The sequence below is a fragment of the Schistocerca piceifrons genome, chromosome 6 (assembly GCF_021461385.2).
Source record: "Schistocerca piceifrons isolate TAMUIC-IGC-003096 chromosome 6, iqSchPice1.1, whole genome shotgun sequence".
In the NCBI taxonomy this organism is placed as follows: domain Eukaryota; kingdom Metazoa; phylum Arthropoda; class Insecta; order Orthoptera; family Acrididae; genus Schistocerca; species Schistocerca piceifrons.
In genome coordinates, this window is record NC_060143.1 from 126,116,883 (window position 1) to 126,131,343 (window position 14,461).

General features: G+C 38.7%; 1 pseudogene; it reads left to right on the top strand.

Annotated features, from left to right (window-relative positions):
- The window catches only part of LOC124803181, a 343,599-nt pseudogene that overhangs the window by 158,285 nt on the left and 170,853 nt on the right, over positions 1-14,461 (top strand).

Genomic DNA, 14,461 nt, shown 5'->3' on the forward strand with positions numbered 1-14,461 from the left:
CTGCATTCCAACCTTACAACCCTGAGCCCACCACAGAAGTCTAACATGAGCTCAAGTAACTTCTCAAGGTCTTCCTTATGTCCTTCCCTATCCACTTTGCACCTCCAGTAGCTTAAGCGACTGCTTTCAGTAACTGAGGATCATTAATTAGTCTTGCCATGGCCACCGGAGAGTGCATTTGGGTGTCTGTCACTGTGTGTGTGTCTGTGTGTGTGTGGGGTGGGGTGGGGGGGTGGGGGGGCGCTTTGGTGTGTATACTGTTGCTGGAAAAAGAGCTAGTGCTTGAAAGGTAGTATGAATTTTGTCCTCTATTATGTGTTACTGTGTTCCACGCATGGATCCGCTATAGGTGAGTAGTTGCCTTTCTGTTATTTTACATATTGCTCCATCCAGGAATTTCCATTATTGTTATATTTGCTATTACATATTTTATAATAATGTAAAGGGTAGCAAAATTGAAGGCCCCAAAGATAAAATCATCAAAGAAGTACATCAGTTTAACTATGAATTGGATACCTAGAAATTGGCAGTATTACAGATGCTGTTTTGTGAAGATGATTTCGTTTTTGTGGTGATTTCCGAAGTCCACTGAAAAGTGTCAGTAAGGTGTACTTTTACAAACTGAATAATAATTAACAAATGAACAAGTTCTTTTTATGAATCAGAAATTCAAGGCTACAAGATTATGGTAGTTAATTTTTGAAATAATCGCAAGTTAAGATTGGAAGATTGTTCAACATGTCATTTTTAAATATTATTTAGTTTATAAATGGAAATTTTTTAAGGTGGAGGGGGAAAAAGAAATTTGTTGAGAAGAGAAGAATGAGGAAGTCCAAATGAATTAATCCAATTTAGAAACAGCTATTTGCTCACTGGAAATCCCAGTTTCTCGTGATTTACATTAATTGATCACTAACGTTTCTTTAAAGTTAATGTTTTCAGGTAAACTATTGATCTTATTGCTATCAATAAGTAGGAACCTACACAGTGAATAATAATGTTTTGATAACCTTTGTTTTAAAAAAAAGAAATTTATTATTTTTGTTAACTATTGTGCATATACTATGTGTAAAAAATAAAATAAACATATTCAAAGTGTATAACTGTACCAGTTGGGGGTGGCACACCTTGCTTTGTATTCCTGATATTGCCAATCTGGGTGCAGTCTGCAGTGTAGGATAACTGAAGAAACTTAACAAGCCAAGATTTCTAAAAAAGCGTTTTACTGGAGGACCATATATATACATCAGGAAAGAGGGAAGGAGAGGGAAAGACGAAAGGATGTGGGTTTTAAGGGAGAGGGTAAGGAGTCATTCCAATCCCGGGAGTGGAAAGACTTACCCTATGGGGAAAAAAGGGCAGGTATACACTCGCACACACACCCATATCCAACCACACGTACACAGACACAAGCAGACATTTGTAAAGGCAAAGAGATTCGGCAGAAATGTCAGTCGAGGCAGAAGTACAGATGCAAAGATGTTGTTGAAATACAGGTGAGGTATGAGCGGCGGCAACTTGAAACTAGCGGAGGTTGAGGCCTGGCGGATAACGAGAGGTTATTTGAAGTTGAAACTAGCGGAGGCCTGGCGGATAACAAGAGGTTATTTCAAGTTGCCGCCGCTCATACCTCACCTGTATTTCAACAACATCTTTGCGTCTGTATTTCTGCCTCGCCTGACATCTCTGCCGAATCTCTTTGCCTTTACAAATGTCTGCTTGTGTCTGTGTATGTGTGGTTGGATATGGGTGTGTGTGCGAGTGTATACCTGTCCTTTCTTCCCCCTATGGTAAGTCTTTCCACTCCCGGGATTGGAATGACTCCTTACCCTCTCCCTTAAAACCCACATCCTTTCGTCTTTCCCTCTCCTTCCCTCTTTCCTGATGAAGCAACCAGCTTCATCCTGACCCCCAACTTCTTCACTTTTGAAGGCCAGACATACCAACAATTAAAGGGAACAGCCATGGGTACCCGGATGGCCCCCTCGTATGCCAACCTATTCACGGGTCGCTTAGAGGAAGCCTTCTTGGTTACCCAGGCCTGCCAACCCAAAGTTTGGCACAGATTTATTGATGACATCTTCATGATCTGGACTCACAGTGAAGAAGAACTACAGAATTTCCTCTCCAATCTCAACTCCTTTAGTTCCATCAGGTTCACCTGGTCCTACTCCAAATCTCATGCCACTTTCCTTGACGTTGACCTCCATCTGTCCAATGGCCAGCTTCACACGTCCGTCCACATCAAACCCACCAACAAGCAACAGTACCTCCATTATGACAGCTGCCACCCATTCCACATCAAACGGTCCCTTCCCTACAGCCTAGGTCTTCGTGGCAAACAAATCTGCTCCAGTCCGGAATCCCTGAACCATTACACCAACAACCTGAAAACAGCTTTCACATCCCCCAACTACCCTCCCGACCTGGTACAGAAGCAAATGACCAGAGCCACTTCCTCATCCCCTCAAACCCAGAACCTCCCACAGAAGAACCATGAAAGTGCCCCACTTGTGATAGGATACTTTCGGGACTGGACCAGACTCTGAATGTGGCTCTCCAGCAGGGATACGACTTCCTCAAATCCTGCTCTGAAATGAGATCCATCCGTCATGAAATCTTCCCCACTCCACCAAGAGTGTCTTTCCGCCGTCCACCTAACCTTCGTAACCTCTTAGTTCATCCCTATGAAATCACCAAACCACCTTCCTTACCCTCTGGCTCCTACCCTTGTAACCGCCCCCGGTGTAAAACCTGTGCAATGCACTCTCCCACCAACACTTACTCCAGTCCTGTAACCCGGAAGGTGTACACGATCGAAGGCAGAGCCACGTGTGAAAGCACCCACGTGATTTACCAACTGACCTGCCTACACTGTGAAGCTTTCTATGTGGGAATGACCGGCAACAAACTGTCCATTCGCATGAATGGACACAGGCAGACAGTGTTTGTTGGTAATGAGGATCACCCTGTGGCTAAACATGTCTTGGTGCACGGCCAGCACATCTTGGCACAGTGATACACCGTCCGGGTTATCTGGATACTTCCCACTAACACCAACCTGTCAGAACTCCGGAGATGGGAACTTGCCCTTCAGTATATCCTCTCTTCTCGTTATCCGCCAGGCCTCAACCTCCGCTAATTTCAAGTTGCCGCCACTCATACCTCAAATGTCATTCAACAACATTTTTGCTCTGTACTGAGTAGCCAGAGAGTAGGGAAGGTGGTTTGGGGATTTCATAGGGATGAACTAAGAGGTTTCGAAGGTTAGGTGGACGGCGGAAAGACACTCTTGGTGGAGTGGGGAGGATTTCATGAAGGATGGATCTCAGGGCAGGATTTGAGGAAGTCGTATCCCTGCTGGAGAGCCACATTCAGAGTCTGGTCCAGTCCTGAAAGTATCCTGTCACAAGTGGTGCACTTTTGGGGTTCTTCTGTGGGAGGTCTGGGTTTGAGGGGATGAGGAAGTGGCTCTGGTTATTTGCTTCTGTACCAGGTCGGGAGGGTAGTTGCGGGATGCGAAAGCTGTTTTCAGGTTGTTGGTGTAATGGTTCAGGGATTCTGGACTGGAGCAGATTCGTTTGCCATGAAGACCTAGGCTGCAGGGAAGGGACCATTTGATGTGGAATGTGTGGCAGCTGTCATAATCGAGGTACTGTTGCTTGTTGGTGGGTTTGATGTGGACGGATGTGTGAAGCTGGCTATTGGATAGATGGAGGTCAACGTCAAGGAAAGTGGCATGGGATTTGGAGTAGGACCAGGTGAATCTGATGGAACCAAAGGAGTTGAGGAGAGGAAATTCTGGAGTTCTTCTTCACTGTGAGTCCAGATCATGAAGATGTGATCAATAAATCTGTACCAAACTTTGGGTTGGCAGGCCTGGGTAACCAAGAAGGCTTCCTCTAAGCGACCCATAAATAGGTTGGCGTACGAGGGGGCCATCCTGGTACCCATGGCTGTTCCCTTTAATTGTTGGTATGTCTGGCCTTCAAAAGTGAAGAACTTGTGGGTCAGGATGAAGCTGGCTAAGGTAATGAGGAAAGAGGTTTTAGGTAGGGTGGCAGGTGATCAGCGTGAAAGGAAGTGCTCCAGCACAGCGAGGCCCTGGACGTGCGGAATATTTGTGTGTCTATCAACCTGCCAGCACTTTCGTCTGGTAAGTCACATCATCTTTGTTTTTATAATAGAGGGAAACATTCCACGTTGGAAAAATATATCTAAAAACAAATATGATGTAACTTACCAAACGAAAGCGCTGGCACGTTGATAGACACACAAAGATACACACAAAATTCAAGCTTTCGCAACCAACGGTTGCTTCATGAGGAAAGAGGGAAGGAGAGGGAAAGACAAAAGGATGTGGGTTTTAAGGGAGAGGGTAAGGGGTCATTCCAATCCCGGAAGCAGGAAGACTTACCTTAGGGGGAAAAAAGGACAGGTATACATCGCACACACACACATATCCATCCGCACATACACAGACACAAGCAGACATGTCTGATCTTCATGGTAGTGGGAAGTGCATATGCAGTGTGAAGTGAGTTGCAACACTGGTGGACAATATTTTTTACAAATATTAAAGCATAAGATCTGATGATGACATTGTTCTTTCACAACTGGTCCTTCACTAAAATGCTTTTATAGCAGTATTGACTTATGAAGTTTTCTTCAGTTATCATACCTTGCTATGTCTCACATTGACTCAGTACCTTTGAATACTACATCTCTTACCCCTGAAATTTTTTATGCTGTTGGCTACTGATTTACTGCAAAACTGCATAGCTAATCATATGTGCAGTCATTGAAGTGGCATTAGGTCCAAGTGGATAGAAGTTAATCTGTGGCAGTCTTTCAGTCCAGTGAATTTTTGGGACATCATCTATTGATAAACTTGTTGCTAAAATTATAGCTGACTATCTCACCATTAAAAAAGTCTATTTTATCACAAAAATTATTGCTTATGCACTTTATTACACAAATAGCATAAGAAAATTCCCACATGATTGCATTTTCATCAGTTGAATTCAGTATCTTACAGATTTTGGAATAATCTACTTCTGACTTATCCATCTTACAGTTTTTCTATGCAAGTTGCTTTCACAGTAGATTGATTTTAGCATTGGGTTTTCTGACTTTACATTTTAATTCTAGTTTATTCAGTGCTCTTTTCAGTGAGACTATAGCTGCATCTGATGTCAGTTTATTCCTTACATTTTCTTCATCAGGAGAAACATTGATAGATATCTCAGGTTCTTCTGGTTTAGGCCTTCTTTGCCACAATTTCTCTTTAAAATTTATGTATTTCTTTTTGATAGATATTTGGCTCATTAGAAAATAATGAAGTGCTAGAGACCACATTTTTCTTGGGGTTTAAGTTTGTTTACCACTGATGGTTAACAAGACTGCTATTGTTCTGAGTTTCTTTGGAAACTTAATCACTCTCAAAACAATTGTGAGACATATATCTGTCTCATTGGAGAACTGCTCTTATGCATTTTAAAAACAGTGTTGCATTTTTTTGGAGGCATAAAGAAATGTTTACCTTTAATTTATTTGTAGCATACTGCAATGAAACATGGCATTTTTTCTTATTTTTCACTTCTATATGTGATTATCTAGAAGTTCTAACACACAACACCATAAGCGAAATCACAAAAAAAGCACCGACAATTTCAAAAGAAAACATCAGATAAAACAGAATTACACCAAGTTGAGTCTCAAAATGGCACAGTTGCTGGTAGTTCGTGGAAAAGTCACCTACCTATCTGTGTTAATGTGTGGAAAGATGTCCCACTTCCTCTTTTCTACTCACTGTGAATGAGTAGTATATATGAGAGACATCAGGAATAGGTAAAATTACACTCACTCACACACACACACACACACACACACACACACACACACACACACACACGTGTGCGGATGGACAGACAGAGAGAGAGAGAGAGAGAGAGAGAATGGAGGAAAATAATAAATTACTCTGGACAAAATCACTGATTTTCTGGGCAAATTCCAATCTTTTGGGCTTAATTAGGAAGAATTTTCCAGTTCTGAAAACTTTGACATTTGCAGAATGTGAATCACACACAGAACAACTGTGAGATTAGTTACTTGGATTGGAGTATTAGCCTATACAAAGAAGAAAACTATCATTTTGAAATTTTGTGCACTGGTCCTCATGTATTGTATATAAATTCACATTACAAGTAGCCTATTGCTGTAGAGTCTCTTGATGGACAATCAGCAAAGTACATTTGAAAATTTTACAAGGTAAAAACTAATATCCTAGCTGAATTCTTTACTTTCTCTATTAGTGCAGATGGATACTTCCATGCTGTCTGTTGTTACGTCTGAAGCTCTGAATGTGGTGTCTTTGCTGGGTTTTTTTCCCCAACTTCAACATGTTTTGCCATAGATTGGAGTATTAGCCTATACAAAGAAGAAAACTATCATTTTGAAATTTTGTGCCCTGGTCCTCATGTATTGTATATAAATTCACATTACAAGTAGCCTATTGCTGTAGAGTCTCTTGATGGACAATCAGCAAAGTACATTTGAAAATTTTACAAGGTAAAAACTAATATCCAAGCTGAATTCTTTACTTTCTCTATTAGTGCAGATGGATACTTCCATGCTGTCTGCTGTTACGTCTGAAGCTCTGAATGTGGTGTCTTTGCTGGGTTTTTTTCCCCAACTTCAACATGTTTTGTCATAGAAGCTACAGATAACACTTTCAGGAGTGTATGAGCATTAGCAGCACCATTCTTTTGCTGCCTTCCACAGTTTATCCTATTTGTCATCAATGGTTTATTATAGGAATTATTTCATACTATTTTCACAATTGATTTGTGGAACTGTAAGACTTTTCCAGTGAGTAATCTTATGTAGTTTTCTTTTTCCCATTTGATTTTAAACTTGCACAATAATAATGAAAACAGGTAGGGAAGAGATAGATTTAGAATTCTGGCTTCTGATTATTGCCATAAAACTATATCAGATTTGCATATTCAGTCAGCCATGGGGATATGCTGCAGAAAAATACGTTGTGATAGATTGAAACAGCAATAATGTTTTTTTGTATGGTTTGTGATTTGCACAAAATTGTAATTTTGCTTATGACATTACTTGTTGATACGGCAGGTGTTAAATCTAGATTACTTCATTCATGCAAAACTTGTGGTATTGATCCATACTAATACAACAGTAACATTAAAAATTGTTTCATAATGTCTATGAATGATGACTTAATTGCCTGAATTTAGAGATTAATGATTCAGAACTGACATTTGCAACATTGATTAAATAACTAGGAGCAAACATTGTGTTTTTATTTTTGACTCAAACATTACATTAATTTTTAGGTAAATTATTTTTGGATAGTGTATACAGTATAGCTTAGGTCAATGAAAGAAGTGTAAAAAGTAAGGGTAATTTGTGCTAAATGATAAGTAGAACACTACCTGTAAATAATAAAGATGAGTTGCAGACTGGGTAAAAGAACAGAAACAATGGAGGTTATTCTTTGTATTTTTGTACTGGACGCATATTTTACACTAAATGTTAGTCTGTGATATCCATTCTTATTATATGCACATGTGTAGTAACTTTTACATTCAACAATATTAATTTTACTTATTTTGTAATGAAAATGTATCTCATACAACAGCAGCAGTATTTTATGTTGTCTTTGTAGTTAATCTGGAAAGGAATGTAGGACATGACACATACAATTTTATAAAAGACAAACTGCTATTTATAAGTTGAATCATAATGATGAAGAGAATTTACTACCTAGAATCGCTGAAAGTGTTTAACTCTTTGCTCTAATGATGTGTTACTGTTGATAATCTACTACTTAAATGAAATGGGTTTTACTGTAGCAAATTACATTGCTTAATCCATTTAAGTAAAATGTACTGCATGTGAGCCCAGATGATTCTCATTTCAGTGATGTGTACCTATTGATGATTTACCTGTAAAGAAAGTATGTTTTCACAGTATTTTCTCCACACAGCTCCATGTGTTGTACCAAGTGTGAGACAGGGTAGGATTCAGTTGTGGATAGGGAATGAAACAACAGATGAGCTGCCACTGGTAGTCCAACATGGGGAACGGTTGTTCGTAAAGTGTGATCCAATGTATGAGTTTCCAGCAAATCGAACACCTATTTGCAACAATGGTACATGGACTGTTATGCCTCGATGTGGACCAGGTGAGTGATGTTTGTTTTTCTTACTGCTACAATACTGTCTGCTAATGGATTGATGCAACACACATGTATCTCATAAACATGTTATGAACACTTATGAAAAAATGTATGTCTTGATTTAGGTACAGGTTTTCATATTTTTAATGCTGTACGTATCTTAGTTTCAAAAACTTGGTGAACCATTTTCTTCAGGGTTTCCAGTGTGCTTCACATACACACACACACACAGTATTGAAGAATTACTTTGATTTATCACTTCATTAAATACTTTAGACATGAAAAGTTAAAGAAGGTGGAATAAATACAGCTGTGTGTACAGTATATTGCTGAATGCTGAGGATCAAAGTAATTTCAACATGGAAAACTGTTGCAGATACTATATTTCACCACAGAGAAGATGTTTACATGTGTGGTAAAGTGATCAGTGTATGGAGTGTTCATCAATCAGAGGTTTGTTTATAAAGGAATTGAAAATTCAGAATGGAATAACAACAATATAAGAAGGATCAACACATACAGTAGAAGAGGCAGACAAGCACAATGAAATAGACTGGTAGATATTATTCATCTATTGAACTAAATCCTTAATCAAATGTAGACAAGACAAAAATCACACACATTCACACAAGTACAGCTCACAGCTATGTGTCCACTGTCATCCTTGGCAGCTAAGGACCGTCTGAGTCAGTGGTTGGTGTGTGTGATATATATAGTTCGATAGCTGAATAATATTAACTCCTGGGGCCATGTTTTCACTTAAGTCTTTCAATGCTGTGTCAAATGCACTTCTCCTTCTTCTGCCAGGTGAGAACGGTGGCGAATTTTTAGCTTACAGCCAGGAGCACATTGCAGACAAGAAGGCTACGTGATGTTTCTGTCCCATAAATTGCTGTACCATGACTTAAATTGACACACACAGTCCTAGTAAGGTAGCATGTCCATGGTTACGTAACAAATGCGAAAAATACCAAGATGGTTGTCAGTTATGCTGTAATTCACAACATAAAAAAACACCTCCAGAACAAGTATATTTAATAATCTCACAGGACAATAGTTCACAACATATACATGTATGGCATAACCACATGGCAGTATAAGTACAGTACAGTTCTAGCTAATGTATTAAATAACAAAATGAGTTGGAGCCAACTGAGGACAATATCCAGGTGATGGTCAGATATGTAGACAGCATGACGCAAGTGGTGCTGGGAAATACCTGTGCACCTGCTATACACAATTGCTCGGCTGCAGCATTGCCCCATGGCAGCCACACTTCACAGTAAGGAATTTGGAGTCTCATCGCTTGTGCCAGTCCTACAATGATGGCTGACATTGGGGACATTGGCTGGTGCCCGATATCTAGGTAGTACCCCAGTGGGTTACCACACATTATATAATCAGTCTGAAACCTTTCTGTACTCCAGGTCTCTTCTGTGTACACAGCCTTCTTTCAAGATTCTTAAATCAAATTTAAGTGATGATTAAATTTGTGCTGTGTGCAAAATTCTGATGCAGGTACCTTTCCTCCAGTGTATGTGCTCCTACTATTTTTCTTTCTCTTGCTTTACTTACACCAAATCCAGTCATACATCACAATTAAATTTTCATCTCCCTCAACAATTTGAATAGTTTCCTTTATCTCATTATACACAATTTCAATCTCTTCATTGTTTGTGAAGTCAGTTGGTTACTACTGTAGTGGGTGTTGACTGTATGTCTATCTTGGCTATGATAATGTGTTCACTATTCTGTTCGTAGTAGCTTACCTGCATTTCTCTTTTTCAGTACATTACTTGAGCTTGTCCTGCATTACCCCTGTTTGATTTTGTATTCTACTCATCTGACCAGAAGTTCTGCTCTTGCAGCCACTTCACTAATTCCCACTATAACTAACTTTGACCATCCATTTCCCTTTTTAAGTTCTCTAAACTATGCACCCAATTACGGCTTCTAACATTTGACGCTGTGACCCCTTTTTCTTCTGATGATGATACTCTCTTGCATGTTGTGGCCCCACCCTCCCTGTCCCCAAGGATAACTGAATGGGGGCTATTATACTTCAGGAATATTTTACCCAAAAGGATATCATGATTATTAAACCAAACATTAGAGCACCAGTGGTACAGCTGTCTGTATTGTTGAGGAACACAAGCCATATCACCTTGGCAAGTTCATTGGGAGGATCCAGAGTACTTTAGCACAAAAGTAGAAAGTGTAACATTCTCCCTGAATGTTCATTACACTTCCACCTTTTAATGAACTGAGTGCATTCTTGTCTAAAATAACTTCTACCAATGTGTTTCTCTTTGTCTGTAAAGTACATAAGGACAGCCAAGTTGGATTGATCCTCAATTTTTATAGATATTTCTACTGAAAAGCAAATACCATGGGCATATAGTCTCATATCATGAAAATCAGAAATGAACATTGATAATATTTGTGACAGGACAGCCACATCTACTTATCAGTAACTAAAACACGAATAATGGAAACTTGCACATCAACTCTTCCATTCTCCAATTGGTCTTAATTTAACATTTCGTAGTAAACACTTTTCTAATATTATGTGTATCTTAATGAAACATTCATTTAATACAACATAATAATACTAACTTTATATGAAAATCCACAGGCTGATCATCCCATGTTATAGTTGTTACTTAGTTTGTGGAGCCATAGTATACGTAATTACCTTAGTTCTGACTAATGGAAATGTGGGTTCAGCTTTGCGAAGAAATACACAGAAATGATAGTAGATGACATTGTTACGCAGTAGGACATTGGAGATTGCAACTAGTTTTGATTCTCTCAAAATGTTTCATTTTCAACATAATGAACCACTGTTCTCACAGTTTGAGCTGATAGTTTGTGTGCCACCTCCAACATGTGAACATACTTTAGTGGTCTTAACTGTACATGACTGCAAATAAAATGCAGAAATTTGATTAACTGTGATTGCCATACAAATAAAATGAGAGGTATTAATATTTGTGTGTTACAGATGTGGAATTTTAAACTAATGTTTAAGAAAACAACCTTCATTGAGTCTTTAACAGTTTTGCACTAGTGTATATTTCAGAAAAAAAAATCTGCAAAAAAGAGCAACTTGTTTTGTGATTGATAATTGCTTGATAAGTAATTGCTGACCTGTGCACTGGGATTTATGTTTTTAACCTTTGATCATAAAACACTTTTAAGATTAGTAGTTGCAGAGATACTTTCAGTGATTTAAATTATTATTTTCTCACTTTATTTTAAGCTTGCCATTGACTTACTAATTTCCTAATATGATTATTCTTGAAATAAATTTCATGCAGGTAATTTAGTACTAAATCAAATTCAGAATGCACTAAGTTTCATAAATGTGCCTTTGATTTTGCTAAGCACAGTGTAGTGAGATCACCGCAGGAAAACAGTTTGCTATTGAAATAGACACTACATAGATGTTAAGTTGAGTGAGTACCTAGTTGAAAGAGATATTTTATGACAGATTCAAGTCATCCAATTTCAAAGGTAACTATGTAGAACACAAATGAAAACAAATGTTTTGTGTGTTGCTGTAGTTCGCAGGAACAGTATTCATTTTACGATGTCATCAGTCATCAAATTTGCATCTGCTGTTGGTGATATATCTCTCAATGTGAGAAGAAATGAGATCTTACAATTCACATTAAGTATTTGCTAAGAGCGATTCAACTACATCCATGCTCTCCAAACAACTGTGAAGTATACGGCAGAGGTTATGTTCCAATGTACCAGTAGTTAGGGCTTTTTCCCATTCCATTCACATATGTAGTGTGGGAAGAATGATTGTTTAAATACCTCTGTGCATGCTGCAATTTGTCTGATATTGCCCAAATAATTCCTATGGGAATGATATGTGGGGGGTTGTAGTATGTTCCTAAAGTCATCATTGAAAGCTGGTTCCTGAAACTTCATAAGTAGACTTTCTAGGGATAGTTTATGTCTATCTTCAAGAGTCTGCCAGTTCAGTTCTTTCAACATCTCTGTGACACTCTCCTGCGGGTCAGACAAACTTGTGACCATTTGTTTTGCCCTTCTCTGGACACGTTCAGTATCCCGTCAGTCCTTTCTTGTATGGGCTGCACACACTTCAGCAATTATTCTTGGATGGGTCACACGAATGATTTCTAAACAGTCCCCTTCGTGGACTGGTTGCATTTCTCCATTATTCTAACAATAAATCTCTACCTACTTTACCCATGACTAAGCCTACATGATTGCTCAATTTCATGACCATACAAAGTGTTAGATCAGGAATTTGTATGAGTTCACCAATTCCAGTTGTGTCTTACTGATATTATAGTCATAGTATATTACTTTTTTTTTCTTTTTGTGAAGTTCATAATCTAACATTTCTAGATCTGGCTGAATATTTATGCAGTGTCTTTCAGACAGTAATTCATTATAAATAACTGCATCACCTGCAAAAAATCTAAGGTTACTATTAATATTGTCTGCAAGACCATTAATATATAATGTGAATAGCTAAGGGCCCTAACTCACTTCCCTGCCATACACCCAAAGTTATGTCTACATCAGTCTGTGACTCTTCATCTAGGCTAACTTGCTGCATCCTCCCCATCAAGAAATTCTCAGTCCTGTCACATATTTCACTTGATAACCCATATGACCGTACTTTTGATAATGAGGGTAGTTGTGGTACTGAGTCAAATGCCTTTCAGAAATCGAGTAATACTGCATCTACATGAAACTTCCTGGCAGATTAAACCTGTGTGCCAGACTGAGACTGGAACTCATATGCACACTCCACTGCAGAGTGAAAAAATCTCATTCTGGACTGCAACTACATGATTGCCTTCATCCCTGGCTTTTGTAGCATCATTTGAGAAAAGTGCAAGTTGGATTTCACATGATTTATGGTTTCAAAATCCATGCTGGTTGGCATGAAGGAGGTCATTCTGTTCAAGATACCACCTTAAATATGAGCTCAGAATATGTTCTAAGATTCTACAAGAAATGAAAATCAAGGATAATGGACTGTTTGTTGATAACTCAATCATAAATTCAGTGTAGAATCAGATAAGGAATCCATTGGGCCCTGGAACTTTGCTCAGTTTTAACAATTTCTACTGTCTCTCATTGCCACTGGAATTAATATCTATTTCACCCATCTTTTCAGTGGCATAAGAATTAAATTGGGGCAATACCCATCGGTTTTGCTTTGTAATTGAGCATTTGAAAACAGGGTTAAGTATTTCTCCTTTAAGCTTTTTTACCCTCAGTTTCAGTTCCTGTCTCATCCATGAGTAGCTGGACACCAACTTTGGCACCACTAACAGCTTTCACATACAACCAGAATTTCTTTGGACTTCATGAGAGATCTTTCTGTCATATTATGTTACAGTGGTCATGAAGGGTTTCTGGATTGTTCACTTGACAGCCAAACATGTTCTCTACCTATGGCCTGCTGCTTTGTTTTATACTAATTATACAATAGTCTCACTTTCCTTAGAAGTTTCTGTACAGTGACTGTGTCCCATAGAGGGTGTTTCCCATAATGAAGTGTCCCAGTGGGCCCATATCTGTTCAGTGCATGGTCAACTGTTCTGTTAAATTTGAGCCATAGTTCCTCTACATGCTCCTGTCATGAGTTAAAAGTTACAAGTTCCTCATTGGGAAATGACACTTGGCAGTCACTGTTGCTACAACTGCCGTATGGTCACTGATACCAGTTTTAATATGGACATCCTCAAAGGTGTCAGGTCTGTTTGTTGCCATTAGATCTGTTTCCATCATGAATGGAGTCCGAACCATTTGTTCTAGGTATTTTTGAGAGAAGTTGAGAGAAGTAATGCCTCATGTGAGGTCTTGTCACATCCACCACTAACAAAACTGTAATTTTCCCACTTGATTGTTATATGATTAGCAAACTGAGGTTTTCTCTAGTTTTCTATTACATCAGGAGGTGAGTCTGGTGATCAATAGAAGGATTGAAATACAATTTTATGCCTACCTCTGATACTGCATCTTGCCCAAAGAATCTCCCAAGCAGCTTGATAATCAAACAAATATCAGCTGAAGAACCTGAGACAGAAGCCAACATGCAATTTGTCATTAAGTGGTCACAAAATCTTTAACCATTCTGATCAACAATTTGATGGGTAATGGTAGTACGTCTTTAAAGACAGTTTGTTGCCAGTACAGCCTGTTTTTAGAGAATCAAATCTCATGAAGACTGTTGCAAAACGCAGGAAGATCTTTAAGGAA